The sequence below is a fragment of the Cavia porcellus genome, unplaced genomic scaffold (genome assembly GCF_034190915.1).
Source record: "Cavia porcellus strain 051 isolate PalLab524CR breed Dunkin Hartley unplaced genomic scaffold, mCavPor4.1 scaffold_40, whole genome shotgun sequence".
NCBI classification, from domain to species: domain Eukaryota; kingdom Metazoa; phylum Chordata; class Mammalia; order Rodentia; family Caviidae; genus Cavia; species Cavia porcellus.
The window spans coordinates 3,836,774-3,857,512 of NW_026947523.1; the positions used below are offsets into that span (position 1 = coordinate 3,836,774).

General features: G+C 54.4%; 1 long non-coding RNA gene across 1 annotated transcript; it reads right to left on the reverse strand.

Moving 5' to 3' along the window:
* Positions 1–10,767: 10,767 nt before the first annotated feature.
* On the reverse strand, positions 10,768–13,155 carry LOC134474843 (uncharacterized). Its single transcript, XR_010045721.1, has 2 exons — positions 12,857–13,155; positions 10,768–11,654 (listed from the first exon to the last, which is right to left on the reverse strand). It is a non-coding gene; the product is annotated as an uncharacterized LOC134474843 (long non-coding RNA).
* Between the last annotated feature and the right edge of the window lie 7,584 nt (positions 13,156–20,739).

Below are 20,739 nucleotides of genomic sequence, written 5' to 3' on the forward strand. Positions count from 1 at the left end.
CGGAATTCCAAATACGTGAGAGCTCCGCCAGAAGAGATTCTCTTCAAACATTGGAGTCACCCACAGCATACATACGTGTCTGGCAAAGGGCAGGCTCCCCGAGGCCTTGTTCACCCCAGTATCGAGCTTATTCCCTCCCCGGCCTGAGCCTCTGCCTTTTCATGTTGGTGGTTTCTAATGGTAAGTTTTCCAGTATGCAGAATATAGCCCTCTGCCGTTAGAGACCTCTACAATGCGGTTTCTTCTTCCTAAGTGGCCTCTGCTCATCGTGTTGCTGGGGCACGAGCAGGAGCCGTGGAAGACTGGGCTTCATTCAGCTCGCCCCTTGGTGGCCAGCACGGAGCCCAGCCAGGACATATAGATAGCCCAGCTGTGCAGAGTGGCCCCTACAGGAGGACAGAGAGGAGACTGTCCCCAGCTGTCCACGGTTAACTATTACAAGTGCTTGTGAATTCCCTGTGACCTCTTAATGAATCTGTGCCCCAAACACCATAGCGCAACCCAGAGAGAGAGAGAATCCCAGCAGGTGCATCTCACCTGCGAGCCAGTGCATGCTGCCCAGGTCCTGTGAGCTGCCAGCAGGGTTGAGGCTGGGTGCAGGCACCAGAAGAGTAACACTGAGCTTTCCAGGGGCTCAGGCCTTGGGCAGACACCCACCACGTCCCCAGGCCCTGGCTGCACAGCTGTAAGAGGGGGACAGAAAAGAGGCAGAGGAGGAGGCTGAATCCAGGGAAGGAGAGAGAGCAGAGTGGTGCTGGTATGGTTGATGCATTGTGCCAATTTGAGAAGTGTAGCTAAGAGATTCAGCCGGGAGCTAAGGCCCTCACTCTGCAAACGTCCTCAGCCTGTGCCTCAGGCCGGCACTGGATGGTCTGAATGGTGGGGTGGTGGCCTGTGTGAGTATAAGGGAGAAGACAATTGCTAGTCTGTCTTCTGCTGGTCCGAGTCTTGCCCCCGTGCCAAGCTACCTAGCCTTGGAGCCAGCTGGGTATGGGCTGAAACCTCCACAAACTGTGAGCTAAACAAACCTTTCCTTCCTTCATTTTGGGTGTCTTTGTCTCAGCAACAAGAGGAAAGTAATTAAGACAACCACATATACACTTTTTGATTTCTGAGAACAGTAGGGGCTGTTAGCAGGACAGACCCCTTTTCCCCACCTGTGAGTTTTGGAAAGGGGAGCTCATTCATAGAGTGGCCATGCGTGGAGATGGGAGGGGAGTCTCAGATCTGCTCCCCCGGAGGGTTTAAAGGCAGGTGTTCCTGGGCTGCTGCAAGGGGAAAGGGAGCTGACCTTTCCAAAGTAACCAATGGTTTGCAACAGATGTGAAATCAAACTCCAGCTCTCCCCTGATGAACCAGTCAGAGTGAGCTACACCTCTAAAACCAGTGATTTTTTTCTTCTGAGGTGAAACTCCAGGCCTGGCCTACACACAAACTCTGCAGTGAGCCACACCTCCTGATGATTGATGATTTTTAAAATCAACTTGCTGCAAGTTATTAAGAACAAAGGAAGCAAGTTGACTCCGATTGGTTGGTTTAGGTTCCCTCTGTTTCAGGTTTATCAAGTTTCCTGTGCTGTTGACCCTCCAAATACAGAACCAGAATTGGTTCTAGGAGACTGGGACCTCCTTCACTTGTTCTTGATTTTAAAGGAAGTGTAAGGTTCTCCCTAACCATAAAGTTCCTCTTTTTTTTTTTTTTTTTTTTTTTGTAGATGTTCTTTATTAAATTCTGGAGTTTCCTATCCCTATTTTCTGAGAGTTTTTTAATGCATGCATCTGAATGTTGTACAGTGCTTTTTCTGCAATGGTTGATATAATTTTTCTTTTCTGTCCGCTGATATGATAGATTGATTTTCAAATACTGAATCATGTTTTTATCCCTTGAACAAAATTCACATCATCGTGACATGCAATTCATTGGGGTTGTTTTGTTTGTTTTGTCTTTTTGAGTCAGAGTCTTACTGTGCAGCTCAGGCTGGCCTTGAGCTCACTTTGTAGCCCAGGCTGGTCTTGAATTTGCAACGATCTTCCTGCCTCAGCCTCCCGAGTGCTGGAATCACAGTCATGCACCACCACGTCCTGCTGTAATTCTTCTTATAATTTGCTGAATCCTACTTCACTGGTGTTTTGTTAAGGATTTTTTAAATCTATGTTTAGGAGGAATATTAGTCTCTATTTTTTTGTTTCCTGACTGTCTCTGTTGCTGTGAGTCCCTCTCCTTTTTATTCCTCTTGGTGTCTGGGTGTTGGGATAACCCTGCGTTCACCAAATGAATTGGAAAAATATTCCTTTTCTGTTTTCTGGAAAAGACTGTATAGAATTCATTCTTTACAAACATTTGGTAGAATTTTTCTGTTAAACCATCTGGACCTTGACACTTCTTTTTGAGGGCTTTTTAAATTAAGCAACCAGTTTCATTAAAGGCTACAGAGCTGTCCCAATGACCGCTTTCATGTTGGATGTGTCATGGTAGCAGATTTCTGAAACTGTTCTCTTGTCTTGTTGGGGTTAGAGGGTGGAGGAGCTCCAAGTCCTCCCTCACGCTTTAGGTTTTCCAGGATCTGTAAAGTCTGCTTCTTTGGAAGTTCGTTAATCTGTGTATTTTCTCCTTTCTCTTTGTCAGTCTTACTCTGTCGGTGAATTTTATTCCTTTACAGATCTTCGTTTCATGAATTTCCCTTCTATTCTCCAGTTCATTGACTTCTGTTCTTTATTGTTTCCTTCCTCTGCTTGCTTTGGGGTTTATTTTGTTTTCCCTTTTCTAGATCTAGGGGTAAAATCCCTGATTTTTCACTTGCGAATTTCTCTCACAGCTCTTGAATTACGTCTCATAAATTTCAGCATCTTATATTTTTATTCAGTTTAAGATATTTTCCTTAGTTTCCTTGAGATGTTCTCTTTGGCCCATGAATTGTTTAGAAGCAGGTTGTTTAGTTTCTAAGGTCTGGAAATTTTTCTGCTACCTTTTGGCTGTAAATTTCTCGCTGGGGCTGCCGCCTGCTGTGCATGGACTGTTTCTCCCCCACCTTGGACCAGGCAACCGCAGACTGATACCTCTACAGACTGTGAGCTGAAACAAACCTTTCCTTTTATTAAAAAAGAAATTTTTGTCAGATTCCATTGTGATTGCAGAACATAGTCTGCGTGATTTCAATCTTTAGCGTTGCTGTCACCCTGGCACATGCGCCCAACGCTGACGGAACGTGTGCTCTGCTCTTGCTGGGTGAGAGCTGCGTCAGTGCTCTGCCGCTCTCGTTGTTTGACGGTCTTGTTGAATCTTCCATATACTTACTGATACCCTGTCTAGTCCTATGAATTTTTGCAAGAGGGCTGCTGAAGACTTAAACTACGATTGTAGATTGACCTGCTGCTCTTTTCCGGTTTTGTCTCACATACTGTGTAGCTGCTTTTTGATGCAAACACACTTACGACAGCCGTGTCTTTTTGATGGCTTGACCTTTTCATCACGTTTCTTTCTTTTTCTGGTGATTTTCTTTGCTCTAAAATCCGCCTCCCCACTGTATCGGACATTAACTGGCCACCTGCTCGCCACTGGTTAGCATTTACATGATACGTCTGTTTCTTTCCTTTTGCTGTGAACCCACCTTTTACAGCTGTGAGTTTCTTACGGATGGGATATGGTTGGCCTATCTTTTTAAATAAACTCTGTCAACATATGCCCTGTAGGGGCTGGGGATTTAGCTCAGTGGGTCAGGGCTTGCCAGGCAGCCGCAAGGTCATGAGTTCGATCCCCAGCACCAAAAATAAGAAAAAAAAAACCCTTTAATTAGTGTATTTAGTCCATTTATATTTAATGTAACTTTTTAGTGTTGGGGATTGAACCAGGGTCTTGGCATTGAGCTACACTCCTGGCTTGTTTTTATTTCTTATTTTAAGAGAGAGTTTCACTAAGTTTCCTAAGCTGAGCTTGAATTTATGATCCTCCTGTGTCACCCTCCCTTAGTGCTGGAGCTACAGGCATGCGCCACTATGCCTGGTTTAATGTAATTACCAAAATCTTAGGGCTTAAGTCTACTGTGTTGCTTTTTGTTTCATATTTGTTCAGCATTTTACTTTCTCTTTATTTCTGTCATTCTGTGAGCTGCTTGAAACCTTTTTAGAATTTTATCTGTAGTGTTTTTGAATGTCTTACTTCACATAGAAATTTTAGTAGTTGCTCTAGGTGTTACATTGTAGGTACAAGCCTGTTGATGCTGTCATTTGCCATTTAGAGTGAAGTACAGAAATTCTGTCTTATAGCTGGGTGTGCTAGCACATGCCTATAATCCCAACTACATGAGGAGCTTAGGCAGGAGGATCGTAAGTTCAAAGCCATCCTGGGCAACTTATCAAAATCTTGTGTCAAGACTTGTTTTAAAAGGGCTGAGGATGTAGTTCAGTGGTAGACTTCTTGCTTAACCTGTGTATAGCCCTGGGGTTCAATATCTAGTATTAAAAAAAAAAAGAAAGGAAAATTTCCCATAATTTCACCTACCTCCTCTCCGCACGTTGTAAAGCCACATCGTACGGTGTTAAGATTATCGTTCTAGGGGGCTGGGGATTTAGCTCAGCGGCATAAACGCCTGCCTTGCAAGCAGGCAGTCGTTAGTTCGATCCCTGGTACCGATAAAAACGAAAAAGATTATCATTCTAACTATCAAACATAATTTAGGAAATTCACAAGGAGATGGGAGATGTATTTCCCGTGCTTTTGCCTCTCTTCCTGATGTTCCAAGATGTCTTATTTTTATTTTTTCCTTTCTGTTTAGAAAGTTTCTTTTAGCCATTCTTTTGAATAGTTCGGATGGCAAATGATGTTCTCAGTTGGCATTTATCTGACAATCCATTGATCTTCCTTCTGTTTCTACAGGATATGTTCTATGGAAATAGGATTCTGAATTTTTTCTTTCCTTCTTATAAAACATCCCGACACTTTCTGCAGACCACCATGGTTGTGGTGAGAAATCTGCAATAGTTAAAATATTTTCCGTTGGGAAACAATTTGCTGCTTTCAGATTCTGCGTGTGTTTTGGCTGTGAAGCGTGGTTGTGCTGCGTGTGGGTGTGGGTGTCTTCAGGTCTATCCTGTTCGCAGGTTTCTGGCCCTCTTGATTTATAGGTTTGTGTGTCTTTCCAGATGTGGGGACTTTTCCGTTACTGTCTCAGCCCCGAGCTTTCGGACTCTAATGTCACAATGCTGGATTTTTGTCATGGCCTCACAGTCCCTGGGGCACTGTTGACTTTTTTCAGGGCTGTTCTCCAGTGTTCCCAGGGACAGCTTCCCCGCCTCCAGCTTTCTGTTCAGATGCTTCTCTTGTATTTTCTGTTTCTTTGTTGAGGCTAGTTGACTTTGTTTGGAGCAGAGTTATAATTGCTCCCTACCCTTGTCAGACGGTCCAAACTCTCTCTGTCTCACGATTGCATCTACTTTTATTGTGATTTTTCATTCACTCTGAGCTCTTGCTCGGTATGGTGAGAGATTTTCAAATGAAATCTGGACATTTTTCTATGACTGAGGAGATTCTGGGTCTGATTTAAACCTTCTGCTTTAGCTGGCGGTCTGTGATCCTGCACTGGCCGGGAGCCCAGAGAACGGGGACAGGGCCCTGGGATTGCCAGGTGGAGGTGGAGGTCCCAGGTCCCCCTGCCCAGCCTTGTTGGTTGGCACCCGAAACGATGCTCTTGTCCCTGCCTGGGGGGAGGATGAAACTGCTTTGTGACTTCCCCACCTTGGAGCCCCAGGGTGGGGGAAGGAGGGCCACCCCGTGTTTCCTTGAAGTCCTGACTCTGCTGGTTACTGCTAGGTAGGGTTGAAAGTCAGCGAGGTGGAGAGGCCTCAGGACAGCTGCAATGCCAGTGTCCTGCCCTCAGCCTTCGGTCTCCAGCCCAGGGAGGTGGGGGGCAGCCCTGGCTGTGTCTGTCCCGCCCGGGAGCCACTGCTTTCCCGGACACTCGCCTGCCTCACCTGACCACCCCTTCCCCGACAGGCTTTTTCGGGTTATGTTTCTGGCCTGTGACGACTGGCGTCCCCAGATGCCTGCTTGCCCCACTCCAGGTCTGCAGCACGCAAGGCAGCGGGACACGCGGGGACCGCGATGCTGTGTTGTTCTGGGGTCCCCAGGCCACTCCTCTCCCCGACCCGTTTTCAGAGTCTTTCAGGGCTTAGTTGCACTTCGCAGGTGCAACAAGGACAAGTGTCCTCTTCTCTGTCTTCTCTGAAACGGAAGTCTGTTATTGTTACTGTGATTTTCTGTGAATCTAGAATTATTGCAAATAAAACGTAAAAGAGAAATTTGCATGTTGCTTTCTAGTGTGTCTGAGTAGGAGAACACAAGGGAGGTACTCATCCCAAGGGAAGAAAGCCGCCCGAGCATCCCAGTCCATGCGTGACACAGGCTCAGGGGCTCAGGGGAGTCCCAGGATGGGGTTCCCAGGCTGAGCGGGCGAGGGGCTCCCCTCGCCAAGACCGAGTCTCTGCGGGCGGCAGGACTGTGCCCAGCACCCACAGGGCAGCCGATCTTGGGTGTCCTAAATCAAAGGCACGGTGACTGCTAACACCAGCGCCCCTGGACTGCCTGTCTGTGAGCCCCAGGCGATGGATGGAGGCAGCCCCAAGCCTGGGAGGCACCGTGAGATGTCAGATCCGGAAGGGTCCGTGGGGACAGCAGCCTGGCCGCCCCCACCACAGGAAGCGCGGCTGCAGCCACAGCTGGAGCAGGCGGGACGGAGCGGGCTGAGGAGGGCCGTCTGGCGGCGGCGGGAGGCCCGCGATGGGGCCCAGCTGGCCAGCTGGACCGGGCTGGAGACGGCAGCATCTGGAAAGCATCACCGCCGTCCACCAATCAGAGCACAAGCGCCGAACAAAGCCCTGGCGAGCCAGGCGGTTGGCCGTGGTCTGCAGCCCATCTGGGCTCTCATTGCTGCTCCGGCCTTTGTGAGAAGGGCCGGAGCCTCCTGCGTGCGTCACAGCCAAGGGCACACTGCGCTGTCCGCCCTCCCGGGAGGCAGGCGCACAGGCCGAGCTCAGAGCATCGCCCGTGCTGGAGGCAAACTAGAAATGATATTGTCAGGTTTTAAATTTTATTCTGCTCCTAAACCGGGCAGATGAAAGATGGAGACTTGGATGAGGCCCCGCTCGGGCCCCAAGTTGTCTGGCGTCTTTGGGAAGCTGTGAACCGATGAGTGACTGGCAGGGATGAGTGCCACCTCCTCTCCCTGAGGGGTCCCGCCCCTGACTCCACCTCCCCAGGGCGCCTCCTGCCCTGCTGGGCACACCTTCCACTGCATTTCCGCTGTGGGTTCCTGGGCCCTGGGGTGCTGGGTCCCTCTGCCCTCTCACCCCTGCTCCCCGGGGCCCCCATCACTGTCCCTTTGATGCTCACACCTGCACGCACAACTCCAGCCAAACCTCTGTCAGACGCACACCCAGCCTTGCCACTGGGCAGCTCTCTGGGCGCTCGGCGTGCAGAACCACATCCCCAAGATCACAAGGAGTCCTGGAAACCAGGTCTTAAGCAGGGTCCTTATCATTATAGTGGACCCCGATTCCAATATGAATTTTGGTTCTTAGAAGAAAAGGAAATTAAAAGCCAGGTGTAGTGGTGCATGCCTGTCATCCCAACACTTGGGAGGCTGAGGCAGGAAGGTGGTTGTGAGTTTGAGATCAGTTTGGGCTACAAAATGAGCTCAAAATCAGCCTGAACTGCATAGTGAGACCCTGTCTCAAAAAATGAAAAATAAACCAAGAAAAAGAAGCAAGAGAAGGAGATTGAGACAGAAACACTGAGAAATGGCCAACTATAAAGAAACCGAGGCGAGCGGGCTCGGCTTCCTGCTGACACCTTGATCCGGACTGTGAGACATTAAATTTCTGCTGCTGAAGCTGCCCACTCTGTGCAGGCCAGGGCAAGCTGAGGACCATGCTGTCCCTGTGTTTCCCACCTCCGTGAAAGATGCCATCCCCTAGCCAGCTGCCTGGGACAGGGAAGGCTTGGGAGCTCCTCCTCCTCTGTGTCGACACCTCGGTGGCCCGTGGGTGCCCTCACAATCTGGTCTCCTAAACAGCTCTTCCACCCCTTCACTTCTTTCCGTCCCGGGGACCCCTTCCCTCACCCCCGGGCTGACTGATCGCCCAGTGGGCAGAGGCGTCAAGCTCAGCGTGGCTCAGGCCATGCGTCTACAGATGGGTCATCATTTCCTACATGGGGACCCATGTGTGGGTGTCACCCAACCTCACCCCACAGCCACAGCCCGTGGACCACCCACCAAGATGGTGCCACGCTATCACAGTATTGAGAAAGCATGTCAGGACCCTGGTGATGGACCAGTGGACATCAATCACTCAGGTCCTTTTTGTAGCCACACAAAACAATGATGCTGCCTCTTCGGGGTGAGGTATTTAGGGGGCCCAGAGACCACACGGTGGGCTCCTCAGCAGAACGCTGTCACCATTAACTCCCTGGAGGAGCTGGGAGCTGAGGGCCTTTGCTCGCTCCATGTGTCTTGGCCTGCGTCTCCCAGGGTGCTCGTGGTCTCTGGCTTTACAGTGTGTCCTGGAGGGAGCCTGGGCACCTGGGAGGGCAGAGCTAAAAGAGGAGGCTGGCTTGGGCAGGGGCTGGGGGTAGGGCTGTCCCCAAAACTTACTCCACGTCAGCATGGGCCTGATGGTGCAGGATTCAAGGACACTGGCACCCCAAGCCACCTGCTGTCCACTGCCAGAAGCGGGCAGAAAAAAGCTGTGAGGTGTCCCAGGACAGAGCAGCAGGTCCCAGAGGAGGCAAAAGGAGCCGCTCTTCAAAGGGCCGCGGCCGCTAACCCTCCAGGAAGTACAGATGAGGAAGAAGGGGCCTTTGCCACGCAGGCTCAGCAGGCCAGGCCAGGCCAGGGGGACAGACTACCGTGCAGAGGCCCAGAGGGCAGGGGCTTTTGGAGTGCAGCTGGGGATCCTAGAGCTGCTGAGGTGGGGTGGCAACAGGACCGTGACCCAGGGGGCTTTGGGACCACGGTGCCTTGCAGGGTCAGGAGAGGGGTGTGGCGGGTTCATTTCCTGGTCCCTGCTTCTCCTGTGTTTTCTCTAAGGACAGCCTCAGCTTCTTCATCTGTTAAATGGGGTAACCAGAGAGCCACAGGGTTATCATGCAGATTAGTGAGTTAACACAACTAGAACCGGACCTGCCCGGGGCCCGTGGCCTACAGTGTGGCCTGCAAGGTACTGTGTCACCCTGCATGTTCTTCATGGCCGGATCTGAGAGCTGGTCAACAGGGTCAGGAAATGTGCCTGGGCATGCAGGGTGGAGCCTCCTGGGGAAGTCAGGACCTGCCCAGGGGGACATGTGGGCGGCACTCAGACACCAGGCCCAAGGACAGCCAGCCAGAGGCCTAGAGGGCAATGGGTGACACGCATCTGCAAGCCAGGTGTAGGGGGAGTTTAGGGTGTCTTTCTCTTTTTTTTTTTTTTTTTTTTTTTTTTTTTTTTGTCTTTCTGACACAGGGTCTTGCTGTGTAGTCCAGGCCTTGAGCTCACTTTATAGCCCAGGCTGGTCTCCAACAACGATCCTCCTGCCCCAGGCTTTCAACTACCGGGATTACAGGTGTGTCTCTAGGGTGATTTCCTAATACAGTCGCAGTTCTGGGGCTCCTGGGTCAGTGAGGGGACCTCATTGTCACCTCCATTTTGGGTGAGGGCTGGAAGCTAAGAGATGTCCCAGCACGGACTTGGAGGGGGAAGGGGATATTAGGAGGGAGGACCCCTTCTTGAGCCTGATGAGGGCCCTCTGTGGAACCCTTGCCGTGAGAGTAAACCCGCAGGCCCTCGGAGGCCAGCGCCCGAGGTGCGTCTCCTCCGCTGCGTCCTGAGTGCGGCCCTGGGCGCTGTCTAGACTCATGCCTGACCCAGAATGCAGTCAGACTAACCTAGAACGGACCCTGGCTCCCCGTCCTGAGCTACGGGCCAGGCTGAGAGCCAGCGGCTTGTCACCTGTGCTGTGGCTTGACATCTGCCACAGTCATCGCAAGGCGCGGTGGACAGCTGTCGGAGAGGAGCCACAGTGGGTGTGGCCCTGGGGGGCCTGGCCCGAGCAGGTGCCCAGAAGCACAGCACCGAGCTTGGGGCGGTGGCGGAAACCAGGACGAGTACTTCCCACTGACGCCCGGATTCCGCTCAAGTCGTATTTTGGCCGTGGGGGTTATTTTAATTAGCAAGCGGCAAGCAGGAATGTGAGTGCTTGACGACTTCTCCAGGTGGTAGGAAAAAAGTATTAAATGACAAAAACAAACCCAGAAACATTCTTGAGCAGGGGGAAAAGGGTGTGGGGTGGCCTGTTTGTAGCGCTGCCTAAATATAGCAAAGGGTATTTTTGTAGATGGCAAAAATGATGCCCAGGCCCTGCAGGAAAACACAGCCTCTTCCCAAGTTTCTGTCCAGCCGATCTTGGGCTGAGGTGGCCGGGGATGTCTGGAAGCATCTGGTGACCGGGCAGTCAGCCCCATAAACCTGGTGCCGGACACTGCCTGGCAAAAGAATAAGATCAGACAGTGTTCCCATCGGCCTCGCTGCAGGACTGGCTCTTCCTCCCTCCTCTGGGCTTCTACAAAGCTGCTTGTAGCCAGGCATGGTGGCGCACGCCTGTAAGCCCAGCCCTTGGGGAGCTGAGGTAGGAGGATCACTGTGAGTTCAAGACCAGCCTGGGCTACATAGTGAGTTCAAGCGAGACCCTCTCTCAAAACTCAAAACCAAACAACAAAAAAAACACAAGCAAACCAAAAACCAAAAGAACACCCTGCACTCTTATGAATAAACACAACTCCAAGGAGGCAGAATTTGGTCAAAGAGCTTTGTGAATAAATTCGAGGCCCCTCAGCCCTGCAGATCCCTAATTGGGACCAGGTTAGGGTGGGAAGTCGCTGTGGGGTCTGACAGGGGCCTCCCCACCAGCTCCTTCCGAAGCACCATGCAGAACCAATTACGCAGCGCCCCACAGCAGGGCCTTGCTGCGGTTGGGGTGGCTGCAGGGGGGCCCCTTAGGGCGCCGCCTCCTCTGAGCAGGGGCCCCCTGCTGTCAGCTCTGGGACCCCGCCCTGCCCAAAGCCAGGCCTGCCTCCAGCAAAACCTCGCATTGACAGATCCTGAGTTCATTCGTTTGCCAAAATATGGGGCGATCCTCGGGGTTTGGCAGATGCTGCCGACCGCAGAGATGATGGATGGCTGGGAGCAGCGTCCGGCCAGATGGGTCCCAGTCTGTGAAATGAATGGCTGAGGGAGACTTCACTCCCTGATACCAACGACAGCTGCCTTTAGGACTGGAATCCAGGCGGGTGTTGGCAGCGGGTGGGCCGGGAGAAGGCGTCTGATGAAGCCAGGCTGCCAGGATCTGGGACCAAGTTGCCCCTGGCTTTGAGCAGATGGCGGTGGGACACGGCAGGAAACGTGCCACAGGAGACCTCCCTCATGGGGCCCTGGGAGTAATGAGAGGCCCAGGGCCGCTGTCGGCAGGACACACAGTGACCCAAGCAGCGCCTGCAGTGGGCACAGTGGGGTCCAGCAAGATGGGCTGTGATTGGCACGCTGCTAAGGATACCTGCAAGTTGGCACCGGCCGTGCTGAGCCCTCGAGAGCTTTGTCCTTTGGGTGTCTGAGGGCAGACTGGCAGGCCACCTGTGTTGGAGAAAAGGGGACGATTCATCCACCCAGCGTACGGTCACTTCCTGGCCACCTTCTGAAGACAAAGCACTATCAGAAGGGACTCTATTAGTAATCAGAAGGCCCAGGGCCTGCAACGGGCAGACGACAGTCTAAACTGAGAAGCAGGGCTTGGGGTGGGGCGGCGGGCCCAGGTGGTCCCGTTCCCCCATCCCAAGTGCGAGGCCCAAGTGAAGGCTGATGAGACGGGGGTGGGGGGGGGAGCGGGCAGCTCATGGCCTTTAGCCTTATCACCGGGAGCCTAGTACTGCCCATCCACGGGCAGGGATGGCTTATGGGTCACCTCCAGGTCCCGGGCCCTGGCCTGTCCAGACCATCAATTCCATTCTCCGGGACACGGAGGACGGAAGGAAGGGCCGGTGTGCACCCTGAGTCTCCCGACCCTGGACAGTTCCTGGAAGGCACCCCTTAGCTCCTGGAAGGCCGTTTCTGTCGGTGCACTCTGCACTTTGCTTCAGAGTGGGCAGAGCTCAAGGGGAGGAGACCGAGAGACCCGGCTTCCGCCTCAGTCTGGGCCCTGGCCAAGAGCAATCTGGGTTTTCCTAAAATGCTCTGGCTGGAACTGACACTGGCGGGTGAGGGGACCGGCTGTCGGGGAGGGTAACAGGAAGCTGCTGCATAGTCCAGGCTCGGTCTGGGGAGGGGGCAGCAACAGCCCCAGACAGGATCAAGGGGGCAGACAGTCAAATCCCAGGTGATGAGAGCATGTGACACCGGGATTAGGAGTGATTTCTAGGTTTCTCTCCGAGATTGTGGGTGTCTTTCATTAATGTGGCGTCTGGGGATAGAAGGCTGTCTGAGGGACATCCAGGTAGAGAGTTCTAGAAGTAGCCAGAGAAGGAGCTCGGAGGAGAAGTGGGGACCGGAGGTCTAAATGTAGCAGCGGGATCCAGTATGCTCCATCTGGGCCTTCTGAAGCCTGCAGCGAGGAGGAGGAGGAGGAGGAGGAGGAGGAGGAGGAGGAGGAGGAGGAGGAGGAGAGGCAGGAGCCCCAGGGTTGCAACATCCCGAGGTGATTTATAGGGGAAACGTCCTGTGTGTTTGTTTCTCAGTGCTGTCTTCCAAGAGGGAATCTAAAACCCGCATTCTGATCCTCAGTGTAATTTCCAGTCACTTCCCCTGACAACATTTGGTTCTTATTATCAGAAGATACTCACAGATGTAGCACTAAAATCTTGGCTTCCACGGATAAGGAAAACAAGATAATCCAAAGTATTGCAGCAACCCTCCGCCGGTTACGATTCCAAGAAATGGTGGTTGGATAACTCTCTCGGAGTCTACTTTCCAAAGCGCTCTGAGTGGACAGAGGCCAGCTGCCCGGCCGGGGTCAGGATGGCATCTGAACTTTCAACCGGGAAGGCTAAGGAGCCTTCGAAGACGAGCCCCTCAGAAGGTGGCCTGGCACTGAGCCTCGGGCCCCAGCCTCACACGTGGGGCCCCGGCCTGGGGTAACGAGGGCTTGTTGACTGAGAAAAGACACAGGCAAATGCCACAGGCGTCACGTGGTAAATGTTCTCATTTGATGTTGCTTTTCAGAGGCTCCAAGGGCTTATTACTAAAGGGAGGGGTGATTTCTCTAAGACAGAAATGGAAAAATATTTATGCAGAACTCATGTTTTGAAGTTTAATAGAGAACCTTATCCTCCTCCCTTTTAAATCGGGTATTAGTGATCTTTGGCTCCTCCCAAATAATATAACCAGCATGGCATTCTTCGCACTTAAGCCCTGGATACCCTGAAGGCACAGTTTTGATGGAATAACTTATTTAGTTCACTCTGTAGGACAAGCACTTTAATAATAAGTTAGCTCACTTAATTCTCAGAATAGTTGTGGGACCATCATACGTCTATTAAACACGTTTTTGGGAAATGAGATTGGGCCTTGGGAAATGCAGCCCATTTTTCCAGGGGTGGACGGCCGGGGGACACAGGCAGGGACAGCATTTGAGCACAGGACACTGACTCCATGGCCCGCGGGGTCCCCAGCTGTGGCTGGGTCCCTCTGACCGGGGCTGGGTGGAGTGCATTTCTTCATATATCCCAGCACTGCCACCTCTGTGTAAGGGTCCCCATTTTACAGCGGGGAACTTGAGGGGCAAAAAGGGCTTGTCAGGGTCCCAGGAAGGAGAGGAGCCCGGGTCCCGATGGCACTGCTGCTGTGTCTCCTGGTTGCCCCAGGACGTCGTTCTGCCCTCTGCATCCCTGGCGTCCTGTGTCACAGGAGGACCACACAGCGTCCCTCTGACAGCAGGGCACCATCAAGGCCCGGAGAGCGAGGTCTCCGTCCTGGGAGAGCCGTGGCACCACTGGGGAACCCTGGAGAGCAGCAGGCCATAGACCGAGCAGCTGATCTTACACGAAGGAAGCCCAGACGGAAGGACCGTCCGCTTCTTTTCTTCTTCTTCAGCTTTGAAAATTTTATCACCACAGGCAGGCAGCACATGGCGATCACAGTCCTCTCGGGAAGCCGGGGCGTGTGCGTAACGCATCTTAATTCTCTGTACTTCCTCCGCTCTCCGCTCTGAGCTCCGTCTGTCTGTCCGTCCTCTTTCCAGTTAAGAGAGATCTACTTCCTGTTTCGCAGCGTCCCTCTTTAATGCTGCTCTTTTGGAAGGGAGTTTCTCGTATTAGAGAAATCATACAGCATGCAAGCGTGTGTCTGGTTTATTTCACTTGGCATCCTGGTCTCGAGGTGCATCTGCTTTCCTTCTTCATCCAGCATGTGTAGGAACCACATTTTCTGCGCCCGGGCCTCTGGATGGACATTTGGACGCCCGTATGGCCCTCAGCAATGGGTGACCCCAGGACAGCAGTGGGCAGGCTGAGCTGTCCCTCCCTCCCTCCCCCTGGCAGGTATGCGTCAGGGTTGGGGAAACCTTCTTCCACGTCCCCACTTGGTGCCTCAGCGGCCAGCCAGCTCCTGCCCACTCGGCCAGGTCCAGGGTTCAGCCTGACAACCTGCAGCCCCTGAGCAAGGGCAGGGCTTCAAGAAGCAGCCACAAGCCATCCCAGACACTGACAGCTGCAGGGCCAGTGACCGAGCCAGGGCTCAGGGTCCTGTGACTCACGGTGGATCACTGGGTCCCAGAGGTCACTGTGAAGGGTCCATCCCGAGGACCCGGCCTTCCCATACATGGTTCCAGTTTGCCTGCTGGCTGAGCACAGTTAGGACCAGTGCACAGATGGAAGATGAGGGGACCACGTGGGCTTCGGGGACACAGTGTGCATTTCCAGTCCAGCTCGGGGCGATGGGGTCTCCAGCCAGTCCCTACCGCTATGTGAGCCTCCCTGGCAAATTGGGTGCAAGATACAGGTCTGTGCGCGAGGTCCACAGATCCCCAAGATGCCCCTGCTGAGCACTGGGAGGGGCGTGCAGCCCTGGCGGGGGGAACTGCCTCTATTTCCGCCAGCTCATCTCCCCCCAGCTTGGCCTAGCCACCCACCTCCGAGCATCCCCGTTCCTGGAGACAAGGAAGGGAAGGGGCTGCAGAAGGGTGTCTCTCCCTGCTCTTTGCAGGTCCCACCAGTGGGCTCAGCCCAGAGATCCTTTCCAAAGAAACCATCTGCTTGCCTCAGAGCAACTCCACTCAAGCAGGGGCTCCGAGCCAGGCGTGGTGGTGCACGCCTATAATCCCCGTGCTGTGGGAGGTGGAGGCCGGAGGACTGCGGACGAAAACATGGCCTGGGCAATTTAATTTCTTGATAAGATTGTGTTTTAACATTTAAAAAAAATGGGGCTGGGGATGTAGCTCAGTGCAAGGGCCCAGAGTTCATTACCTAAGACTGAAAAAAAGTAGTTGTACAGAACAAAGTTGTCCTCCCTGTCATGGGAGGGGGAGCTTCCTGCCAGTTCTGTTTGCCTCAGCAGGGCTCCATGTATTTACTGCTGGTTAAGCCCCTAACCTGCCACTGCCTGCAGCCAGGGTCTTCTTCCCCAGCATGCACTGCGTCTGCACAGTTGGCTCTCCGTAAACCTGGGTCCTGCGGCCCCATGGCCAGCCCCTGCCAGCCGCAGCCTCACCCAGTCACTGCAGTGTGAACAGGCGGGAGAGGGGCGTGCCTCAGCCTGGGCTGTGCTGGCCTTGCAGTGGCCGCTCCACCCCAGAGAAGGGTGTCCTGCTGCCTGACCCCAGGCTGCAGGGTCCTGTGTCTGGTGACCCCAGGCCCTTTGACTATGTCCCCTGGAGCTGAGCCATGGTTCTCTCCAGCTCATCCCAGCCTTCTCCTAGGCCCGCTGTGTGCCTGGGTGTTATCCTCCCACCCCGGCTCCTTGATCACCCACAAGCAGATCTCAGAGGACCCCTCCATCCTGCTGTCTAGTCCAGCACCAGGTCAGCTCACTGTCCAGGTGACACGCATGTCATGTGATGTCATCTGGGAGTGGCTGTGAGTAAAGCAAGTCCCTGCTCCCATGGAGCTCACGTGCGTGGGGGGAGGAGGACCAGGGCAGCTGCACACGTGGGACAGTGAGTGCCACGGGTGGGGATGGGAAGCACCACGGAGAAACAGTGCTGCCACTGAATGTGGGGGGTCAGGAAAGGCCGCACTGAGAATGTAACTTTTGAGATGGGTTTGCAAGAAAGTGATCAGCCAGATGGGTATCTGGGGAAGAGCGTTTAAGCCTTGAGAATGGGAGTGTCCCGTGGAAAGGCCCTGTGGCAGAAATTAATAGTGGGAAGTCTTTGTGATTGGTGCAGTGGGAAGAGATTAGAGACCCAAGGTGAGGAGCAAGTCAGATGTCTCCAGGCTGTGGCAGGGTCTTGGGGGCACTCCTCACATCTGGTGAGGGTGGATCTCATCTAGGGTTTGTCAAACTGTACACCAATAAAATAATAGAAGTGTAAGTTCTAGAAGGAGGACACACTTTACTGGAAGGGGAGGAAGGAGGAGACGCACGGCTGCCTTGTTGGAGTCCGGCCCTGGCGCTCAGAGGCTTAGTTCTCAGCCTCCTCGTGGGAAAGGGGTGCTGCCCCGCCCCCCGGAGGCCTTGCGACCCGGCCCGTTCTCTGGGCTTCAAACCCCTGCCGTGGCCATGGCTGTGACCCTCCCGCAGCCCACTGCATACTGTGGGGTGGGTGAGCACGTCTGTGGCCCTGTGTGCCCTGCGGGTGCTCATCCTGTGACCCCGAGGCACAGTCCACACTGCACCGGACCAGACGGTGCCGCGCATGCGTGCTTCCCTGCAGGCGTGCACGGTCCGGGCATGAGTGTGAGCTCCACACCGAGCGGGTTTGCTGTGCCATGAGAACTGCCCCTCCCTGCTGTGCTCCTGTGCTGGACTGGAGCTGGGGGCAGGGTGTGGAGGCCTCGGACCACAGGCCCAGGGAGCAGGGTCTCATCAGCTGGCCCTGTCTGTTTCCTAGCTGCTCGCTCTAGCAGGGCTGGACTCTATGTGCCGGAAGCTTCTCTGAGGCCCTTTAACTTCCCTGCCCGGCCCAGGCCCCGACTCTCCCTCTGTCCCCCTCCGAGACACCCAACCAGCTGCATTCAGGGTATCAGGCAGCGGCCGACCTGGCTTCTTGGAGCTCGGGCTGTTGTTGGGGGCAGCTGCTGGACGTCCTCAGCAGGCCAGCTGGAGCCCTCCTTTCCCTCATGGTGGATCTTGGAGGCCAGAGGGTCCACAAGCCTCCACCTTCAGCTTTTTGTCAAACATTCTGAGTCTGGTCTCCACCTGTTCGGAGGAATTAATGTACACGCAGCGGGCACCACCTGGCACCTCAAGGATATCCCCTCCACCCAGCGACCACTGGGCATCCCGGAAAGAATGTGACCATTTTCCGGCTCCATCCCTGCAAGAAACCTCAAGGTCACTGAGGCTGCTTCCCAGGCCTGGGCAGGCTCTGTCGCATTAGCAGTGAGGCTGGGTATCTGAGCCGGATGGGCGAGGACTCCATAGGTGACTCCTCCAGTGACCCCCGAGTGACAATCAGGATGACAGGCTCTCACTGTCACGGAGACAAGTGATGGCAGTGTCCCCCACAGAACCCATCCTGGCTGCTCCCGATGGGAAAGCAGCTAGCTACAGCCTCGGGAATGGAGCTGGGTGCTGACTTGCTGGCTTCCTCCGAATCACAGGGCTCCAGGCCTCTGATACCCCGGACCGAATTCATCTCGGGTTTGTCATCTGCCGTAGGAGTCCCCAGAGGGGGGAAGAGGGAACTCTGCCCTTGTACCGGTGTCTGTATCTTTCTCAGCCCTCCGATGGAGACATTTGATGGATGTGGAGACATTTGGGATTTCCGTATTTTGGATCTTGTGGGTGCAGTACAGGTTTCAGTGTCACCCAGGGCGAGGTGACTACGTGGAGGTCTGTAAAACAAAGCCAGCAGTTCAGACACCCCGAGGGCAGCGCCCTGCCATCTGGATGAGTGGACTCTTGTGCTGTCCTGCTGGTCCCAGCAGGAGTCTCTGGCCCATTGATGACGGAACGAGGACGGACCCAGCGAGGGCAACGTGAGCATCAGAAATGATTCCATCCCTGAGGCCAAAGACAAGGAAAGGGAACCACAGCAGGATGACAAGGAAAACACACGGCAGAGACGGAATGTCCAGGCCCCTTATCAAGCGTCTGTATCTTCCCCCACCCTCCAGCAGAGGACACAGCAAAAGAATTTTATTTGTGTTGGGGTCAAAAGAGCCCTGTTTGCAGCCAGAGGTCATGCATGGCATCACAAGGTCCTGCCTGGTAGCCGTAGAGTAAAATCAAACTTCTGGACACAGAACATTCAGGAAATCCCGAAAATTGTGTCAGGACGTGGATGTCACCAATACTTACAGTAGACAGATTTTCAGGGTCACTTCTCTGTATTTCGTCTTTTAAGGAAGAACCAGAGACCACATGCTCATGGACATCACTGGCCTCCAAGGTGGCCTGGGGTGGACCTGGAGGTGTGTTGTGGTGGTGCATGGTCCTTGTGACTCTCAGAGGCAGGGTCCGCGGCTGTATTCCGGTGGGATGAATCCGGGAGTCGTGCCCTGTCCCCTTCACTGCAGTGGGGGTGCCAAGGACCACTGTGCAGGCCCCTTCCCACCTGGGTTTGCTCACATCTTGTGTGCTGGTCCTTGGCCAGCTCCAGGGTCCCAGGGCCAGGGAGAGGCTCGCTGGGTGGCGTGGCTCGGGATTTGTCTGTCTCAGGGTGACAGGTTGCTGAAAGTAGCCTAAGGACCTTCTTTGTCTCAGGACTCCTTCAGCCTCCAATCCCCCCAGGATGTCATTTCTGAGGAAGTTCAGAGGGAGATACCCCGAAACCTGGGTGGGGCCTGGCCCATTTAAGGTCGCAGGTAGAAGCTGCTTCCAAGGGGCCTTACAGGTGTCTTCTGAGTGTCCCGTTGGCCCCCCGTTCTACCTGCCCTGAAGATTAGGGGCCACCGAGCACAGCGGAGCTGATACTCAGCGCCCAGGGCTGTAAGGCCCCTGGCTGACCTCACAGGGGAAGGTGGCCCCATGGTCACGCTGGAGATTTTGTGGACTCCAGACCTGGGGATGATCTCATGTACAAGGACCCTGTCTGCACCCCAAGCCTTTTCCGTGGAGTGGGAAAGGCTTCCGTGCGCCCCTGCTGGACCACCCAGGACTCAGAGGAACTGTCGGCCTCCTGGTGACTGGGGGAGGTCGATTTGCCATCCTCCCCAGTGACCACCCCGGTGCTGCCCTCCTGAGGTTTTCAGCCGGTACCTGAGACCCAGTTCTCAGCTGTACCTCCCTTAACCACTGGTCCCGTCAACTCATCCAGCCCTGCCTCCAGAAAGGACTTGGTAACTTGAGCAAAGGTGTTTTTCTGTCCCACGTGACAAGCATTACAGCTGCTGTTAATTACATCCCACACCATGTCTCCTGGGAGAAAGCCACCATCAGGGCTGGCCCGCCCGTCCTGAGTCCTGCAGAGAGCTAAGAGCCCATCCCTGGCTCTTGGTGCACAGAATTCCAGCAGCAGAATAAACCACCAGGGGGCCACCAGGGGGCGCTCCAGCTGCCGAAGCGGAGCTGCCTCGGCCTCACTGGCCTTCTGCTGCCCACAGCAATGGGCTCTGTCCCTCTCTGATGTCGGGAGGTGAAGCCTGCTACTTCTTGAGCGGTGAACAGCCTCACTGAGAATTTCTGGAGCGGGTTTGCTAGGAGACCTGGTAGAAATCCACAGGCCTCTTTCTGTCCAAACTGCAGCCTGCAGATCCAAACGGATCACGCGGCATGTGTACTTAGACGTGGTCTCCTATCCCTGGTCGGAACTGGGCAGGGCAGTCTCTGTGCTGCCTTTCTCGAGTGCTGGCATCGGGAGGCAGTGGCCCGGCTCCAGCACGCCCGATGGCCAGTCGCTGCGTGCCCCGCCTTTCTGAGGCATCCTGTCCAAGGACTCAGAGCCTTCAGCACCTCCCAGCACTCGGATCAGGCAGGAAGGAGGCGGGTTAGGGTTCCGACCCTACCGGGAGTGCTCTCGGTTCATCGGTTCATCGGTCTTGCCAGTGGCCTCCCTGGCTGGCTGGCTAGGGGCTGACAGTCCTCCGGGAGGGCTGTTCCTGTCGGGTCCCTGCTGCCGTCTCTTCTCTCTGATCTCTTGAATTTCCTGGTCCCTGTTGTGAAAGATCTCTGTGGCCCCCAGAGACAGTCACCTGGTCTACCTTTTCCCTGTCAGGGTCAGGCATCTGCTTAAAGAGTTCATGAATGTCAGGAGCAGACAGAGGTGGACCCACCCTGGTACCCTGATGCTGGCTCAGGACCAACCCACAGGACAAGGGGCCGAGGAGGGGAGGGCGGGTGCGGTCAGAGCTTGGAGAGCTTTGTAACGGTGCGGCTGGGACCGCTTTCTCCGGCTGACAAAGCCAGCTTCGTTTATCACCTCCACAGTTGCTGACTGCAGCCCTGCCTTGATGCAGGAGAGTGTCTTGGGGTATGCGATAAGTCCAGCAGGGCTTGGCAGAGGGACAAGGCCTCTCCCTTTAGGGCCAAGTGTCTCCTCTTGCCCTCCTCCTTTGTCTCAGTAACACACGTCTGCGGGCCTCGTGCTGGGCGGTTCCTGGCCTGTCCAGCTCTCCCTGTCCTCTCT